Consider the following 21339-nt stretch of genomic DNA (forward strand, 5'->3'; position numbering starts at 1 on the left):
CTATCTATCTATCTATCTATCTATCTATCTATCTATAAATTAAAATTGAAATGAAAGCAACATATGTTGTAGGGTATAACAACCAGAAGGAAACATTGAACCTCCATAAATTGCATACTTTTAGGAGGTTTAACAGAAGTCAACAACACAGCAGCAAAAAAGGGAAAAAGAGACCAACCTGTTTCAGTGAAATGTTATGATTTTCTCCTACTGCCACAAAACAAAATACAAAGAGAAAAAAACTCGTCGGCCATTTAAATAAGTTTATATGTATGTGTATGTAATTTCATAAAGGAAAAAAGGTTTGTTTGAAATAGTATCAAGCGTGTAATTTTCCGGACATTATCGCGGTTTTTGACCTCAAGTCATGTGTTTTAAAGTATAATTTCGTGGACGTTATTTGCAATAAGCTATAATTTTATATTAAACACACACTTTTTGCAAAACGAAAAAAAAAATAATAATAACATGAAAACATGGATCCAATGGTTGTTAATGTATTTATAGTTAAGTAGCATTTTCATTTTTATTAATAGGAGTATAAAAAATACGTCTGCAAAAATTTCATTTTTGTTGCTTTTCTATTTGCCACAAATTGTAACTTATGAACACGTTTCTTTGTTTGGTCGTGTTGTCAAACATCAAAAAAGGTCAGTTCATTTTGTTGTTGTTGTCATTGTTGGGAAATTAAGTATCATCCAGCTTTTACTTGGTGGCATTTATTAACTAAATAAAAACTTTTCTATATTATCGTTTTCTTTACTGTTTTCTTTTTTTTGGATTCTGTAATTTGAACTTAAAAAGCGTTACGTTGTAATTTGTTTCATTGTGTTTTAATATTCACTTAGTTATCTGTTCGGTTTTTTTTTTCTATTAACAAAGACACTAACACAAAAACTTTTTGAGGACTTTCTACACTTACTCATACAAAATGACTGCAGTTACAGACTTTAATTTCATTTGACGTTAAATATATAGCGTTTTATGAATTTTGTGTTGTTTTTGGTGGATAGAAACTAAATTAGTTGTATATTAAAAATTTTCACAATAAAAAGTGTAGAAAAATAAAAGCCAAAGTTTCAAATTAAAGTTGTTTTGTAAGTAGATATTGGGATGAAATGGATGGTAAATGAGATTTTCAACCTTAAAAAATATTTGGGCGGAATTTTAAGGAAAGAGAAGTCTGGTTTTAATGTCTATGTTTTAAGCAATTTTAAGGTTTATAATTTTGTTTGTATAATGATGGTAAATCACCGTGTTTTTTAGAATTTACTTTATAGAGATTATTTAAAAATAAATTTATCTGATTTTCGATAAGTGTTACCGAAAACTTTCCATTTTAATAGAAAAGTTATGAAATTGATTTTTTTAGAAACAAGTTTTCTATAACTATATTTGTCCATAGAAAAGTATATAATAACTATTCTTTATAAAAGTTATCGATAACTGGACTTTTCTACAGAACGATAAATTTACTTTTCTATGTAAAAGTTCTTGGAAACTTTACTTTTTTAATGGAAAATGTCTTTCTTTAGAAAAATTATTGATAACTTGACTTTTCTATTTAAAAGTTATCGATAACTTGGATTTTCTTTAGAAAAGTTATCGATAACTTGGATTTTCTTTAGAAAAGTTATCGGCAAGTTAACTTAACTTATTTATCAATAATTTCGTTAGCTTAACTTTTCTATAAAAAAGTTATCGATAACTTTACATTTTTATGGAAAAGTTACCGATAACATAATTTTTCAATAGAAAGGTTATTGATAACTTGGCTTTTCTATAATTTTTCGATAATTTGAGATTTTTATAAAGAAATTATCGATAACTTGATTTTTCTATACAAAAGTAATCGATAACTTGATTTTTCTACAGAAAAGTTATGGATTACTTTTCCTTTTCCGAAAAGTTGACTTTTCTATAGAAAACTTATCGATAACTTGACTTTTCTATAGAAAAGTTATCGATAACTTGACTTTTCTATAGAAAAGTTATCGATAACTTGACTTTTCTATAGAAAAGTTATCGATAACTTGACTTTTCTATAGAAAAGTTATCGATAACTTGACATTTCTATAGAAAAGTTATTGATAACTTGACTTTTCTATAGAAAAGTTATCGACAACTTGACTTCTATAGAAAAATAATCGATAGCTTTACTTTTCTATAGAAAAATAATCGATAGCTTGACTTTTCTATAGAACAAGACTTTTTATAAAAATATTATTGATAACTTGACTTTTCTATAGAAAAGTTATCGATAACTTGACTTTTCTATAGAGAAGTTATCGATAACTTCACTTTTATATAGAGAAGTTATCGATAACTTGTCTTTTCTATAGAAAATTTACGAAAACTTGACTTTTCTACAGAAATTTATCGATAACTTGACGTTTCTATAGAAGAGTTATAGATAATTTGACTTTTCTATAGAATAGTTATTCATAACTTGAATTTTCCATAAAAAAGTTATCGATAACTTGAGTTTTCTATAAATAAGTTTTCGATAATATGACTTTTCTATAGAAAAGTTATCGATAGCTTGACTTTTTATAAAAAAGTTGTTGATAGCTTAACTTTTATATAGAAATGATATGGATGTTTTTATTTCTGTGTAGAACTTAATTTTTGTATAGAAAAGTTTTCGATTACTTGACTTTTCTATAAAAAAGTTTTCGATAACATGACTTTTTATAAAGAAATTATCGATAACTTGATTTTTCTATAGAAAAGTAATCACAAGGAAATATTTTGTTTTTTTTTATATTCCCGATAGAAAATTCTTCACTTTCTTGAATTTAACATTTAATTTCTGTATTATTGTCCTTTATACTCTAAAGCTTGCTCTTTAATATCTTCTAGCTATTTGCGTATGTATGTGTATGTATATATATTCCCATATTGACTTAAAAATTTTGTGTTCATTTTAAAAATTTCTCTAATATGTTTTGCAGCAACAGCTGAAATATCTGAACTACACGTGCACTAACACAATTTCAAACATAACACACGAAAATATGCAATAAAAACAAACCATAAACATTTTCCAAATGAAATAAGAGAAAGAAAACAAGGAACCATCAGCAGGCTGAAATGCATATATAATGGGCAAAGAGGAAATCAATATTAGGGCGCAACAAAATTAAAATGTTAAAAATATAATCATACAATACAAAACTGAGAATATGAATTTTGATGGTTACCTCCCTTATACTTTTAAACATCCTTTCATTTTTGCTGATAATGTATTGATGTTTCGTGTTATTATTTTTTTCTAATTTTTCTTGTTTAACATTAATTACCATTTCTGGCCTGAACAAACAAAAAATGTAACGAGAATTTTTCTTCACTTTTAACCAGGTCACATTCTTTGTTATGGCTGTTGTTTTTTTCCTGAATCTGGTCATTGTGGCAATTGGTTAGGGGAATGTGTAAATAGTAAAAAGATGATGAAAGTATAATTTTCATTTTACTAAGAAATGGGGGGCGAAATTAATGGCATGGCAATGTCATGCTTAGATAGCTGCAACATTTTGTTTCAAGTTGAAAAGTAAATCTTGTATATCAATTAAAAGGTAAAAGTACAATGAGTTCCTGGAACACAGGCGGTATCCAGGATTATGTTATTTGCACTTATAAGAAAATATAAGTTATTGATATCTTGACTATAGAAAAGTATAGTTATAGACAACAATTTTATAGAAATGTCATGTAATCGGTGATTGTTCTAAATATCCTACTAGGTCCTGTTACAACTTAAGCAAAGATATCGATAACTTTTCTATACAAAAGTCAAGTTATTGATAACTTTTCTATACAAAAGTCAAGTTATTGATAACTTTTCTATAGAAAAGTCAAGTTATCGATAACTTTTCTATAGAAAAGACAAGTTATCGATAACTTCTCTATAGAAAAGACAAGTTATCGATAACTTTTCTATAGAAAAGACAAGTTATCGATAACTTTTCTATAGAAAAGACAAGTTATCGATAACTTTTCTATAGAAAAGACAAGTTATCGATAACTTTTCTATAGAAAAGACAAGTTATCGATAACTTTTCTATAGAAAAGACAAGTTATCGATAACTTTTCTATAGAAAAGACAAGTTATCGATAACTTTTCTATAGAAAAGACAAGTTATCGATAACTTTTCTATAGAAAAGACAAGTTATCGATAACTTTTCTATAGAAAAGACAAGTTATCGATAAATTTTCAACAACAAATTAAAAGTTATCGCTTAATAACCTTAAATAAATCTAGAATATCGAAAAAAATTTATAAGAAATTTATTTTCTCTACAAAATAAATGCACGTCCTGACATGCCACAGGTCATGTTTTCTCATGTTCTTGTATAAAATTATTTAAACAAAAAATTCTTTTCATTTTTGTTGCATTAAAAAGCAATAACATGTGAAAATTATATTTTATTAGACCGCCTGACTGTATGCAACACGTATGTACGTTGCGTGTTCTTTGTCCAGCGGGAATAAAAATTAAACACAAAGATTTGAAAGCAATTATGGTGCAATGTCACGAAATCATTCATCATCATCATCATCATCATCATAATCGGTAGTAGCGTGGTAAACTCGCTTAAGGCGTGTTTAGATTTATATTTTGATACCATGTTACATATTTTAAAATAAACAATAAAATGTTTTATTTATTTAGGAAAATATAAAATAACAGCATACTTTAGGGAGTTAAAGTTTATTTAATATTAATTGCCTACTTTTAGGCAAACTTTTATATGAAATTCAAAGTTTTTTTTTATTTTTATAATTTTATGCAAATCTATTTTTAATCCATATAGATTTTTATTACAAATAATTTGCATATTATATTTTAAGGATTTTTTTCTATTTTCAAAAAAATATTTTAATTTAATTAGTTTTTATATAGTTTTGTTTTTAAGCTTAAAAAACTTTTCATATTTCATGTTATTTTTATCATTATTTCACTATCAATTTTTTTTATTAATTCTTTTAATTATTTAATATTTCTATTTGCTTGACATTACTATATACAACAACATACATACTACAAATATTGTTGCAATTATCCTTTCGTTAGTTGTTTTTTCGTAAGTAAAAAAGGATCAATTTTTTATTGTTGCTTTTGTTTTCTCTGTGTGTGTATTTAAGGTGATTTTATTGTGAAATTATTTTTCCATTAAGTGCTGATATGAATTGAAATGGTATTGTAAATATTTCATATGAATTTATATTCATGCAATATTTTCTCATTTATTCTGTCAGTTTAATATTACTACTTCGTACTTTTCTTGTTTTGTTTTCCATTAATTAACATTATTAATGGCAAATTGATGATGATGATGGAGTTTATAATTGTGAAAACGGGAAATATTGTCGAGGACAAACAAAAGATTAATCAAGAGAAATATTTTGTTGAGATTGTTTAAATATTTGTTCACAATTGTGAAATAAATTTTTATTTTTTACGTTTTCTGTAGTAAAAAATAAGGTTATTTTCTAGAAAACTTGAGAGTGATTTTTTTTTTCAAAATCATATTATCGATTACATTTACATAGAAAAGTAGTGCAATCGATAACTTTTCTATAGAAAAGTCAGGCTAAAGATAACTCTTTTATAGAATATTAAAGCTGTCGATAACTTTTCTATGCAAAAGTAAAGTTCTCGATTAATTTTCTATGGAAATGTAAACTTATCGATAACTTTTTTTATAGAAAATCAAAGTTACCGATAGCTTTTCTATCAAAAAGAAAAGTTACCGATAACTTTTCTATAGAAAAGAAAAGTTATCGATTAATTTTCTATAGAAAAGTAAAGTACCGATAACTTTTCTATAGAAAAGTAAAGTACCGATAACTTTTCTATAGAAAAGTAAAGTTATCGATAACTTTTCTATAGAAAAGTAAAGTAAAGTAAAGTTATCGATAACTTTTCTACAGAAAAGTAAGGTTATCGATAACTTTTCTATAGAAAAGTAAAATTATCGATAACTTTTCTATAGAAAAGTAAAATTATCGATAACTTTTCTATAGAAAAGTAAAATTATCGATAACTTTTCTATAGAAAAGTAAAATTATCGATAACTTTTCTATAGAAAAGGAAAATTATCGATAACTTTTCTATAGAAAAGTAAAATTATCGATAACTTTTCTATAGAAAAGTAAAGTTATCGATAACTTTTCTATAGAAAAGTAAAATTATCGATAACTTTTCTATAGAAAAATAAAGTTATCGATAACTTTTCTATAGAAAAATAAAGTTATCGATAACTTTTCTATAGAAAAATAAAGTTATCGATAACTTTTCTATAGAAAAGTAAAGTTATCGATAACTTTTTTATAGAAAAGTAAAGTTATCGATAACTTTTCTATAGAAAAGTAAAGTTATCGATAACTTTTCTACAGAAAAGTAAAGTTGTCGATAACTTTTCTATAGAAAAGTAAAATTATCGATAACTTTTCTATAGAAAAGTAAAATTATCGATAACTTTTCTATAGAAAAGTAAAATTATCGATAACTTTTCTATAGAAAAGTAAAATTATCGATAACTTTTCTATAGAAAACTAAAATTATCGATAACTTTTCTATAGAAAAGTAAACTTTTCAGTAACATTTCCATAAAAAAACAGAGTTATCGATAACTTTTTTACAGAAAAATAAAGCTATCGATAACTTTTCTTTAAAAAAATTATGTTATTAATACCTTTTCTATAAAATGTTATCGATGACTGTAAATTTCTATAGAATTGATTAATTGTTAACATTCGATAACTTTTCTTTTTTATAGAAAATTTATCGCTATCTTGACTTTTCTGTAGGAAAGTCAAGTTTTCGATAACCAGCCCAGCTACATGGGGACACATGACTCTCCCCTAGGATACGTCAATGGATAGTAAAATGATTAGTAAGAGTAATGTAACTATTTTGGACATACTCTTGACTGTCTCATTGTAGACAGTAGAGTGAAGATTGACTTCCGTGTAGGACAAACCTATGTTGAAATGGTTAGTCACCTGGATAGTCGTAGAGGTTAATTCGAGGCTGCCTTTCCGAAGTGCTGGTTGAACTCACTATTTCTTTGCCTTTATATTCTTCTGAATTCATTTATAAAATTTTAAATTTTCTTAAACAAATTTTATACAAAAAAACTTCTTAAGTTGTAAGTTGCTACTTCTTAACTTTCTTTAAAAATTTCTATTTAAAGTTTTTTTCATTACTCCAGGCAATATTTTGTTTGCCTTTCTTTCTAAAAATACTCGAAAAAAATACTTTCAATGATGGTTGCTTTCAAAATAAAAATAATACAAAATTATGTATAAAACAAAAGAAAAATAATACAATAAAACTTTTGCTCCTTTTGTTGCATTTCCCTTTTGTTGAGTGAGTGTGTGTGTGTGTGTTGGTGTCTTTTTTTTACAACATATTATGATAAGTTTAATTAAATTACAACTTATATTTTTGTTACAACACTTTTTTTTCTTTCTACCACAATAAAGTATGTATGAAAAGTTTTCATACTAGTCACTGTATGTTTACTTTAAAAACGCCAAGAGGTGAATAGAAAAGTAGTAGTAGTAGTAAACAAAGTAAAACAAGAACTGGCAGGATAAAACAAAGCAGAAATTCATCAACAAGTTGTATGCTATACTAGTCTATACGAAGAAAAGGAAAAACAATAATGTTTACAAACCTTGTTGTTGCTACTTTTTACAGTTAAACAGCATCATCATTTCTTGCTTAAAGCTTTTTCTTATTCTCCTTCTTCTTCTTATTATTATTATTATTATTATTATGCTTAACTCTTGCTATCTCTTTTACTCTAACAATGTGAGTAAATGCGTTGTTGTATGTAAATTACATTAGTTTATACTTAGCAGAATTTCAGCAGCAGTTTTTTTTTTACTCCTTTTACAACTTTAACTGTAAATGTTAAGGAACTAGTTTGTAACGATGTTCCTCCTTGTTATTTTAATATTTCCTTTTATTGTTGTATTTTCTTTAGTAGTTTTTAAGAAAAAGAACTTTTTTTGGAAAAGAGTTCGCTGGAGTTAAGAAAATCCCCAGTGTGCAGAGAGAAAAGGAAAACAAAGAAAATAAAATTGGAGTAAGGGTTGTATGCTGCTGCTGTTGTTATTTTTAGACTTATTGTTGCTTCTTCTGCTGCTGCTGCTGTTTTCTTAAGAGTACGCTAATATTGTTGCTGTTTTTATCCTTTTTTATAGTGAAAACTCTTTTATTTTGTTTGTAAACAATAATTCTCTTTTGCCTTAAAACATTTATATTTCGTTGTTTTCGTTTCTTAATCAACTTTGTATAAATATGTTTTTTTAAAGCAATATTTTATTATTATTATTTTCCTATTGCTGTTGCATTTCCATTAAGAAAAAGTCTCTTTTAAATGTTTTTTGTTCCATTTATAATTCTGCAAAAAAGGGATAAAAGAAAAAAGGGATTATTAGGTTGTATTTAAAAACACAACATTACAAATATCTCTTAACCAAAGTATAATTTATTCTAGAATTTTAATTACATGGTTAAGCTAACACAATATAAGGTAGGACTTAAGCATACTCCTTAAACTTGAAAATTAATCCCTAAAAATGAAAAAAGATTTTCTTAAGGTGCGTATGTTAATTTAACTAAATTGCATCTAATTAGCAAGTATTTCCAAAAAAGGTATCTAATCGCTAAATACGATTAAATTAAAAATTAATAACATATTTTTCATACTTTATACTTTATACTTTATACTTTATACTTTATACTTTATACTTTATACTTTATACTTTATACTTTATACTTTATACTTTATACTTTATACTTTATACTTTATACTTTATACTTTATACTTTATACTTTATACTTTATACTTTATACTTTATACTTTATACTTTATACTTTATACTTTATACTTTATACTTTATACTTTATACTTTATACTTTATACTTTATACTTTATACTTTATACTTTTTAAGTTGGATCGCTTTAACAAATTGTTAAATTATTTTATTTTTTAAAAAGTTCTATTTTCATTCTGCATCGTATTTCTTATGGTTTTAGCAAACCATTAAAAGAAGAAAATCCCATCCAATCATTGAACCATTAACCATGGTCATTGAACATTGTGGCAGCAGTGGTGGTTATAAAACATTCGTACTGCCATTTAGTTCGTTATTCAGTCACATTTACGTTGTCGTCATTCTTTTAGTCAATTGCTCTTCTCAGGTTGAAACTTGCATTTGAAGAGAAATAAGTTGAATTTTCTTTATTTTTAACAACAATATTGAATCATTCTTGTGATTATAATAAAATAAATGGATTCAACAATGATACTTGAGTTGAGTTGTGTATTTTTTGTTCAATTTCAGTTTTTTTTTTCTGGTAGTTAAATGTAAACATTCCAAACTTTTTTAGGAAAATATTTTTTAAGAAGACATATAGTTTTTGATGATAGAATGTATCAATGTGCAATGTTGGTTTGAAACTATTGGCTAAAACAAATTAAATCTATTTTTCTTTAATTCAGTTGTTTCTGCTTTTAATTGGCATTATTTCCATTGTATTTGAAAGTACGTCATTAATATCAGTTGTAATTTTTTTTACCAAAAAACAAAATCTTTTACAACCATTGATGTGCAACGTCATAGCAGATTTTTTTTGCAAAAAAAACGGACCTGATAAATTTATATACAAAATCGTACAGACATTAAGATGAAATGAAAATAAATTAAAAAAAAATAAAAATATGTACATCAATTAAAATAATCACACTGAAATAACAGACCATAAAACACAACAAGGAGATAAACAACATGACCCATAACCCCCAGATTCAGGCGCTGGGTTGTTGCTTTCTTTTTTTTACTCAAGCATAAACAGTCTGAATGGCGTGTGGTCGATCGATATGGCGTTGTCGATATTCAATTATTATGGTTGAGGGCCAACAAATGTCTCGAGCGGGTAAAAAAAAAAAAAATAAATAAAGAAAAAATAACAGAGACTTCAAAGTCAATGTCAGCCAGAGAAGTAATAAATAATTAATTAAATGTGTAAATTAAAAAGCTTTCAAATAAATTTTCCCTTAAAGTCAAAATAACAAAAAAAAAAAAAAAAATAAGAAGCAACAGTTTGAAATTCCTAGACAACAGCTGTTAAATGTGTTTCCTTTAAAGAGCTTTCAGAACATATTTAAATATTCTATTAAAGTCACAACAACTAATTTAATTACAAGTCTCTTGTAATATGTATTCTGACACATGTTTTCCTTCTTATTATATGTGTCATCACTCAATAATGGCTGGTTGATGACCTTGTCATTATCTTTCATCCACGACCTAACCCCTGCGTTGGAAAGAGTGTGAATAATTATTAGATTCAAATGTGTTTTTTTTATATTTTATAAAATACAATTAATGTCTTGTTTATGTCTGATAAGTTGGGAAAATATTTAAGAAAACATAAAATTTTATGATCAGAAAATTCTTTTCGCAAATTTTAGAAATTGTATTTTTAAGATTATAAATTTCGAATTGTTTTTTTTAATTCGTGGAAAACGAAATGGAAAAAAGACCACCCACAAGAGTGGTAACGCTGAGAAACTAACTAACTAACTCAATAACTAACTAACTACCTAACTAACTAACTAACTAACTAACTAACTAACTAACTGACTAGCTAACTGACTAACTAACTAACTAACTAACTAACTAACTAACTAACTTATTAACTAACTAACTAACTAACTAACTAACTAACTAAATAATTAACTAACTATCTAAACAACTAATTAACTAACTAACTAACTAAATAACTAACTAAATAACTAACTAACTAACTAACTAACTAACTAACTAACTAACTAACTAACTAACTAACTAACTAAATAACTAAATAACTAACTAACTAACTAACTTAGTAACTAACTAACTAACTAACTAACTACCTAACTAACTAACTAACTAACTAACTAACTAACTAACTAACTAACTAACTAACTAACTAACTAACTAACTAACTAACTAACTAACTAACTAACTAACTAACTAACTAACGAACTAACTAACTAACTTATTAACTAACTAACTAACTAACTAACTAACTAACTAACTAACTAACTAACTAACTAAATAACTAACTAACTAACTAACTAACTAACTAACTAACTAACTAACTAACTAACTAACTAACTCACTAACTAACTAACTAACTAACTAACTAACTAACTAACTCACTAACTAACTAACTACCTAATTAACTAACTAATTAACTAACTAACTAACTAACTCACTAACTAACTAACTAACTAACTAACTAACTAACTAACTAACTAACTAACTAACTAACTACCTAATTAACTAACTAATTAACTAACTAACTAACTAACTAACTAAATAACTCACTAACTTACTAACTAACTAACTAACTAACTAACTAACTACCTAATTAACTAACTAACTAATTAACTAACTAACTAACTAACTATCTATCTATTAATCTATCTATCTATCTATCTATCTATCTATCTATCTATCTATCTATCTATCTATCTATCTATCTATCTATCTATCTATCTATTTATCTATCTATCTATCTATCTATCTATCTATCTATCTATCTATCTATCTATCTATCTATCTATCTATCTATATATCTATCTATCTATCTATCTATCTATCTATCTATCTATCTATCTATCTATCTATCTATCTATCTATCTAATCTAGATTTCGATAACGTTTATATAGAAAACTAATATTATCGATGTTTTTTCTATAAATAGTCAAGTTATTGATAAATTTTCTATAGAAAAGTCAATTTATCAATATCTTTTTATAGAAAAGTCAATGTATCAATAACTCTTTATAGAAAAGTTATTGATAACTTTTCTATAGAAAATTCAACTTTTTGGTGGAATAGTAAAGATATCGATAACTTTAACTTTAAAAAATAAAAATAACTTTTCTGTACAAAAGTCAGGATATCGATAACTTTTCGGTAGAAAATTCCAGACATCGATAACTTTTCTATTGAAAATTCTTTTCTAAAAAAAGTAAAATTTCGATAGAAAAGCTAAATTATTAAGAGTTTTCTATAGAGAAGTCATATTATCGATAATTTTCTATAGAGAAGTCAAATTATCGATAACTTTACTATAAAAGAGTCAAGTTATCGATAACTTTTTCTATAGAAAAGACAAGATATCCATAACTTTTCTATTGAAAATTCAATAACTTTTTTTCTAAAGTATTAGAAAATTTATCTAAAGAAAAATAAAGAACAGTTTAATAACACGACTTTCTTTCTCCTTTCTATTCCTACCATATTTTCAAAACAATAACATTAATTTGCTTTCACCCCACATCATATACAAACTAATAACACGATTATAACCAGCAATCTTATGAACTTTTAATACCTTTTATAATGGGAGGATTTACAACAGTAATAGCAATAAAAACAATCAAATAAATTCAGAAAAAAAATTAAATTAAAAATTCGAAATGCGTAAAACTCATTAAAACACAATAAGAAACATATATACACATGAAATATAAAATCAATAAAAATTAAATTGTTTCAGATAAAAAAAACAAAATTTCATAGAAAAAGAACGAATGGCTTTGCAGTGAAACATTTTTCACAGGCTGTTTAAAATCATTAACATTTTCAAATTTTTCTATTTACAATTGTGTGTTGTTATTTATACAAAAATCAGACATAAAATGAGAAAGAATAAAAATAATTTTTTTTAGTAAAAGAAAGATTTTTAAAGCACTTCACTCACTCCCTCCTACCTTCCTTCCTTCCTGTAGATATTGCCTGTAAATATGTGTTGAAAATTCACAAGATTTTTACTTATTTGTCGTTATTTTTTTAAGATTATTTTTTTTTTTGCAAAATCGTATGTAAAAATTATAAGATAAAGTGCACGTGTGTGTTTTTTTGTTTTTTGGAGAAAGTTGGATTTTGTGTAATAGAACCTGTAACTAAATGTTTATTACGGAGACCTGATAAGAATTTTAAATGCCAAAGAAAAGTTGTTCATATAGGCATAGAATAGAGAGAAATATATTGCTGTTTATGGTTAACTGATAAACATAAAAAAGAAAAGTAAATAATTTTATATTTTTTTCCTGATTTTGTACACTTTATTAAGAAATCTGGAGATTCTTAAGTAAAAGTTAAAAAAAAGTTCGTAAATTTGCAAAGTAATATACAAAAAATAAACAAAATTCATTTTATTACTGCCTTAAAGTAGACCTTATTGAAGTAAGTAATATGCAGCCTTAAAGTATGTACTTGTTTATGTAAAGTAGTAAATAAACAACAAATATTTGCATACGCTAAAACTAAGAGAAATGTTTTTTTTTAACCTTTCTTAAGTTAAAAGAAATGTAAAGAAAACTGCATGAAATATTTCAATTTAAACGCAATTCGTATTTAACTGCCTTTAAGTAGGCAAAAATTATGCAGCCCCAAAGTAGACACTTGATTAAATTAAGCAGCGGAAAAAAACAAATAAAAACAACTAAAAAAGAATTGTTTAATCTTCTTGGCATAAATTATTAAATTTATGAAACCAAATTGTGGTTTATAATTTTTCTAACAATTTTATTTAAACAACAACAATAAGGTTTTTCCTTTTTCATTTTCCTTAGTTGACTGCATTTTATATTATTATTTTTTTTTTAATTTTTGTTACTTTTTAGATTAACATTTTTATTATTCCCAGTTATTTAACAAGTAATTTTCTGCCTTTTTGCGTATAGTTTTTTCTTTACACATTTTTGCATTTTCAGCAAATAAATTGTGATGATGACGACAAATGCTGAAAATCATAATAATGATGTTCTAAAGGACGATGATGATCTTTGTAGGTCAAAAAGCGCATTCACCTACATTTACATTAATGTACTTCAAATTGAGGTTGAAAAAAAAAAAACAAAAAAAATATACAAAAACAAGCAAAAAGAAAATCAAGTAAAAGTAAAAAAATAATATTACCAACTTATGCAAGCAAAAACCGTGGCAAACTAATATTGTTGCATAATTTTAGGCTGCTACAAATGTTCTCTAGTTTTTAGCAGCAAAAAGTAAAAATATAAACCACTAGATTGTGAAAACAAGGTGGTTATTTTTATTTATACCTTTAAAAAATGTGTTTATTATTCTCTTTCTTTAGAAATGCAATTCAAAGTGAAATTATATGCTTTTTAAAACTGTATACTTTTAGGCTTTGTTTTTATATATATTTTCTTGTATAATAATTCTAGGCTAAATTTAAAGTTTAACTCAAAGAAAATAAGAAGCAGCTTTTAAAAAATTATGACTAATTAAAATATTATTTTAATTAGTCATTTTTTTTTTGCGTTTTTAAAGCAAAATAAAAATCAACAATTTTATAGCAAATTTAAGAAAAACGCAAATTCTTGCTTTTTGCGTTAAAATTTTTTTTCTATATATTCTATATAAGGAGTGAGATCGAAAAATTCTTAACACACGTTTTTCATTACATTTTCAACCAAAGTATTATTTGATTTTTTTTTTTGATCAAGTTACCTTTGAAAAACATGTCAGTTATTATGTGTAATGTCAATTATATTAATTTTTTTGTTAATCTGATTAAAATGGGTGACCAGAAAAAAGTGCGTACTGAAATTATTAAATATTTTCAATTAAACCCAACTTGGTCTTACAAAAAGTTGGCCAAGCATACAAAGGTCTGCCGTCAAACTGTTTCCAATGTTATTAAACAGTACCGGGAGAACTTGTCAGTTGATAGAAAACCTGGTTCAGGTAGAAGGAATGGTCCACATGATGTTTCTAAAGCCAAAAAATAGAACGCATTTTCAAAAGAGCTTCCAACACATACGGTAGGAAAGCAGCTCGGTTAGCTCAGTGCTCGGACTATTTGGTACGAAAAGTTAAAGCTAATGCAGGTTTAAAAACATACAAGGCTCAAAAAGTTCCTGACAGGAACGCTGCTAAAAATTTAGAGGCCAAAAACAGAGCACGGAAATTGAAGTCAAGTTTTACAAAAAAATATTCTTGCTGCATAATGGATGACGAAACGTATGTTCTAGCAGATTTTTCGCAACTTCCAGGTCAAAAGTTTTATGTTGCTGATGCTGATGCTCGAGGGAATGTTGAAGAAAAGTTTAGGACCCAAAAGCAGACAAAATTTCCCAGAAAGTTCTTGTTATGGCAAGCAATATGCAGTTGCGGCAAAAGAAGCCAATCATTTGTTACAACGGGCTCTATAAATACCGAAATTTACATCAAGGAATGTTTACAAAAAAGGCTACTTCCATTCATAAGACTTCATAATGTGTCCACTTATTTTTGGCCTGACTTGGCATCCTGTCACTATGGTAAACAAGCCCTTGAGTGGTACAAGAACAATAATGTGGTATTTGTACCAAGAGAGGCAAATCCTCCAAACTGCCCGGAGCTAAGGCCAGTGGAGAGATATTGGGCTCCTGTTAAAAGAGAATTGAAGAGTACAAAAAAGGTGTCCAAAAGTGTGGTAGATTTTAAATGGAGATGGACTACATGTTCGAGCAAAGTGACAGAAAGCACTATAAAAACGTTAATGGAAGGGTTTCCGAAAAGGGTTCAAAATTTCATCACTAGTGATTAAAACTATAAAAATATTTTTTTTGTAAATTGTAATAATAATTTGAATCAAATAAAAAAAATGAAGCTGTAAGTTTAGTGGTTTCTTTTTTATAAACATATATGTATGTTAAGAATTTTTCGATCTCACTCCTTATTCTATAACAAATGTTAATAATTTTTATCTTTCTCATAGAAAAGTTATCCAAAAACAATAAAAAAATCATCGTATTTATAATTATCTATTTTTCATACAAATAAAACTTCACCTTTCTATAGAAAAATGTATCAATAACTTGACTTTTCTAGGGAAATAATTTTCTGTACAAAGGTTAAGTTATTGCTAACCTGACTTTTCTTAAGAAAAGTTTTCGATAACTTAACTTATCTATAGAAAAGTTTTCGATAACTTAACCCTTCTATAGAAAAATTAGAGATAACTTTAATTTTTAATAAAAAAGATATTGAAAATTTTAGTTTTCTATAAAAAAGTTATCGAAAAGTCTTTTATACAAAAGAGATCGATAATTCGATCGACCATTGAAACGATGTTGAAAACTTTACTTTTCCGCAAAAAAGGTTATTAAAAACTTTTATTTTCACTTTTATTATTTATTGATAACATGACTTTGCGATAGAAACGTTATAGGCATTAAATAAAAAGTTATTGATAGCCTACTTTTCTATGTAAAAGTTATCGATAACTATAAAACAATCCATCTATCTATCTATCTATCTATCTATCTATCTATCTAACTATATAACTATCTTTTTATCTATCTATCTATCTATCTATCTATCTATCTATCTATCTATCTATCTATCTATCTATCTATCTATACGGGATACGGTATGTACGGGGGCTAGGCGAATAATGAAATAACACAAGGTTTATGTGGACACACAGACAGACGGACGGTAGGACAGACAAACATACGGACATAGCTAAATCGGCACAGAAAGTAATTCAAGACCAATATTTTTGGATGTTACAAACATCAGCACAAACGCATAATACCCTCTCCACTATGGTGGTGTAGGGTACAAAAACAGAATTTTAGTGACAAAACGAGTTTTCTATAAAATTTCGAAAAATTATTTTTTCTATTAAAAATTCGATATTTTTATGAAAATTCAACTATAATTTTTTATAGAAGTATGAATTTTACTGTTTAAAAATTTTATAAGGATCTGAATAATTTATTGGATTTGAAATTATTTGAACATTCCTAACTAGCTGCAGTAAGGTATCAAGTGTTCAGCATTCCCATCACAACATTACTTTTCATTTTAAGTTTAATTTACAATTTTACTTCAAACCATTTTACTAGGTAAATGTTAAATGTAATAAAAAACAAACTTGTTTTCAACTCAAAACAAAAAAATTACCATCATTTACTGGCAAAAGTATTTTAAGTAGTCAGCAGGAACAATAAAGAAAAAAGAAATCAAACAAACAGGAAACTATAAAAAAATATACACTTTTGTAAGTAGTTTTAAAAGAAAAACAATGCATTTGACTTAAACGATTCTTTACACTTTTATTGTATGTTTACTTCAAAATAGAAAGGAAAACATATTTTAAGTTAAAAATAAGAAATGTAATACGAAATGAAGTCTTAAACAAAAAACAGCAAAGGATTTTTAAAAAGTTTTTTTTTTTTTGTAAAAAAAGGTGTTTTAAAAATGTGATTTAACATTTTTGTATTTAATAGTTGTTGTTTTTAACAAACATTATGCATTTCGTTTACTTTTAAGTGCTGGCGTGGAAAAACTCCTTTTTTTTCTATAACAATAAGGGTATTCATGTTGTTAAGCAAACTACTTTAAAACAAAATTATGTATAAAAATTGTTTACGAAGTCTTAATATTTAAATTAAAAATAATATAAAATAATATTTTTCTTTTATTGTAGTTTTAAGTGCATACCCCTATTACTTTTCTGCTTTTTCTGTTGGTAAGAAATTAACATTTTTAGTGGCTTACAGCTAATGGGGTAATAAAACAGTGATGTGCAAAATACTTTGTTAATGTGTTGTAGTTGTTATTGTTGTATTTTTTGTAGTTAAATCTTTCTAGGAAAAAGTAAACATTCTTGTGTTAATTAAACTTAATGTAATTGCCATGTTTTCTAAGGAACTTTTTAACTGAGAAAATTATTTGGCAAATACATTTATGAATGGTATGTAATGGGTTAAAGGGGATTAATTCTGGTCCTTTTATAGCAACTTATGTTAGTGATAAAAAAGTAAAGTAATTTACAATATTAATCTAATAAAAAAAATCAATACTTTTTAATATTGGGCATTAGACAAAAAACTATTCCTTTGGTACTTTTTGGTACTATTTGCTCTGGTACTTTTTGTGCAATTCTAACTGTTTTGGGAATCGCATCGTTCGGACAAGTATCTACGATTATCTTGGGAACACGACTTATCGAAGAACTGATTGCAAACTTGTTGATACTTTAGTAGGTTAAAAAAATGGACCAAATAAGAAAAATTTTATTAAACCGCAAGAATTCTAATATTTTGAAAAATAACATGCATTATTGGACGCAAGTGAACTGAGAACTTTGAATGTGAAACTTAATTGTTTTTTGTCTAATAATGTCTCTAATATATTAAAAGCAAAGGAGAGAATTTCTCTAAAAAAGAGATAGAGGGGATCATGTACTGCAATTTTTCCTATAGAAGAGTTTTCTATAGACATTAACATTATCTTATATACTATAGAAAATAGTTTTCTTAAGGCATATTTTTTCTATAGAATAGTGTCACTTTATAGGTATTTATTATGGAATGGTTTCCTCTTTATAGAAATTTTTCTCATAAAAATGTGTCTTTTCTTTAGAAAAGCATTTCGTCTCCTTTCTGTAGACATTTTCTATAGGAGATTTCTTTATAGAACAGTTTTCTCATTTTTAAATAAAAAAGTGTCTTTTTTTTGTACAATTTTTATTTAAAATAGTATTTTCTCTTTAAATATTTTTCCCTATAGAAAAGTTTATTCTCTTTTTTTTTTACTAAATAATTTTCCTAAAGAAACAAACTTTTTTATACACAGATAACCTCTCTAGACACTTTCTTTATTTCTCTCTAGGTAAGAGTTTTTCTTTAAAGTATCTTCGTTATAGAAACTGTTCTCTATAGAAAAAATATTCATATTACGCTTTTATGTATCTATTCTATTGGAAATTGTCTTTTTTATTAAACTCTTTTTCAGAAGAAATGTGTTTTTCTTTAAACAAATATTCTCTTTAGACACTTTATCTATAGGAACGTTTTTTTCTCTCTGCTGAAAAGAATCTTCTCTTTACTGTTCATTTCAAATACTTTCCTTTACAAAAGTATCTGGCTTTAGATACTATTCCCTTTAGAAAAAAAATATTCTCATTACAATTCTATGTATCTATTCTATAGAAAACACTTTTCAAAGGAAGTGTCCTTTTCTTTAAAAAATATTCTCTCTTCACACTTTTTCTCTCTTTAAACACTTTTCTCTATAGAAAAAAAGTATTCTCTTTTTCGAAAAAAATGTGTCTTTCTTTAAACAGTTTAACACTTTTTCTATAGAATAGTTTCAGTTTTTCTCTGTAGAAAAAATCTTTGCTTTACTGTTCTTTTTAGATAATTTTCTATATGAAAAAATCTCTTCCTTTTAGACAATTGTCCTTTATAAAGGTGGGGTTATACTTTCTTGTCTTCTTTTTAGACTTACATATAGTAAAGTGTGTTCTTTTCCTGTGTTCCTTCGTATAGAAGAGTTTTCTTTTACTGCACAATATTTCTATAGAAAAGTATGTTCTCTCCTAAGACTCATTTCTTTTCTTTATAGAAAATTTTGTTCTCTTTGATAACTTTTCTTTATGAAAAAGTGTTTCTTCAAAAACTCTATACAAAAGTGTATTTTCTTGTTACTTCTCTTTATACTCTTCAGTAGAAAAAATTTAGTTATCTTCTATTTCTTTAGAAGACTCATTTCTTTTCTCTACAGAAAATTGTGTTCTCGATGGTCACTTTTCTCTAATGAAAAAGTGTTTTCTACAAGGCGCATTTCTCTTCTCTTTAGAATATTTTTAGACACTTTTCTTTATAGAAAAGTGTCTCCTCTTAAAAAAAAAAATTCTCTACAGAAAATGTGGAAAAATTAAACATTTTATTATTTTGTTTATTAAAAATTAATTCCAGCTTGAATTTAAAACAATTTATTTATTTAGAAATGTTAAACACGTAGGAAAAGAAAAATTAAACAGTAAAATATTTTAAATCCTTTGTCTTCCCTTTCTCTCCACATTAATATTAAACAACTTTTAACACGTTTTTATGTGTGTTTTTTCTCAGGTACATTTTTGTAATTCTTTTTGAGGTTTCTAGGTTTTTTTTATAGAAAAAAGATGGTTTAAAAAGGAAAAAAATTAAAACAGGAGTTGTAGCAACTACACGTTTTGGCAATAAAAATATTTGCTAAAAATTGAGATAAAAAGAATAAAGAATTGTAAGTATTATCCGTAAAATATTTTCATGCGTTAGTAAATTTTGTCTCACACGATATCTTGTAAAAAAAAAACACTAAAAAATTAAAAATATTTTGACTTTTATAAAAACCACAATAGTTTTTGGCAAAACTAAAATAAACTAATCAGTATTTTTTTCGTTTTACACTTATAAAAAGTTTTTAAATGTGTTGGAGGTTTAAAAAAAATATATAAAAACATTTAAGGGACTAAGGACAAAGGAGTAATTGATATATTCTTTACTTATATTCCCTTTTAAATCAACGAAATTAAAGAGATTTCTAAAACATTATTAAAACAGAACAATAAAACTTTCTATCTTCAATTCTAAATCTAATTTGTTAATATAGAGATTTTGAAACAAATAGTTTTTCAGCTCAAATGGAAACATTTTAAACAGTGGTAACAGTTTGAAATGAAACAACCTTAATAGTTTTTTTTCAGTTCAATAAATTTATATTTGTAACAAATGAATTGCTTTGTTTCAAACAAGACACTGATAAAGAGTCTAAAAGAAAACACTTTTTCTTTATAAATAATGATTAAAGAAGAAGTTGTCTAAGTGCAAGATCCAAAAAGACTACTCTCCTATAAGGAGGTAGGAAACTTCTCTATGTGTTTAAAAAAATACATTTTTCTATACGAAAACTGTCTAAAAATAAGACTATTTTATATTCAAAAAGTGTCCTCTAAGGAGATATTTTTATAAACGACAGCTCAAATAAACGACAAAACTAAAAGTTTTCTTTACGGAAAAGTGTATCAAAAAAAAAACAAATTTTCTATACAAAAAAATGTATTTTAAGATCGTCTTACAAGAGGACGAAAAAGTGTCTTAAAAGAAAACACTTTTCGCTATCAAAAATTGTTATGAAATAACACATTTTTATACGAAAAAGTATTTAAAAGGAGTCACTTTTTTATACGAAAAAGTGTTTTAAAAGAAGTCACTTTTCTATACAAAAAATTGTCTTAAAAGAAGACACTCAACTTAATAAAAAATGTTTTAAAAGAAGTCACTTCTTTATATGAAAAAAGTATCTTAAAAGAAGTCTCTTTTTTAAACAAAAAAGTGTTTTAAAAGAAGACACTATTCTATATAAAAAAGTGTCTTAAAAGATGTCACTTTTTCATACGAAAAAGTGTCTTAGTGAAGTCATGTTTTTATACAAAAAGTGTTTTAAAAGAAGACACTATTGTATACGAAAAT

General features: G+C 25.7%; 1 protein-coding gene across 7 annotated transcripts in view; it reads right to left on the minus strand.

Moving 5' to 3' along the window:
• Positions 1-21339, minus strand: part of LOC111687405 (eye-specific diacylglycerol kinase) — a 295119-nt gene that overhangs the window by 186889 nt on the left and 86891 nt on the right. For 6 of the 7 annotated variants that reach the window (XR_006940300.1, XR_006940299.1, XM_046946831.1 and 3 more), the window contains exon 3: positions 7688-8419. The exons of the other annotated variant lie outside the window; for it this stretch is intronic. The gene's annotated coding sequence lies outside the window, so the exon portion shown is untranslated. The remainder of the gene's footprint in view (positions 1-7687; positions 8420-21339) is intronic. 7 annotated transcript variants of the gene reach the window in all.

Source organism: Lucilia cuprina, chromosome 3, assembly GCF_022045245.1.
Source record: "Lucilia cuprina isolate Lc7/37 chromosome 3, ASM2204524v1, whole genome shotgun sequence".
NCBI classification, from domain to species: Eukaryota; Metazoa; Arthropoda; class Insecta; order Diptera; family Calliphoridae; genus Lucilia; species Lucilia cuprina.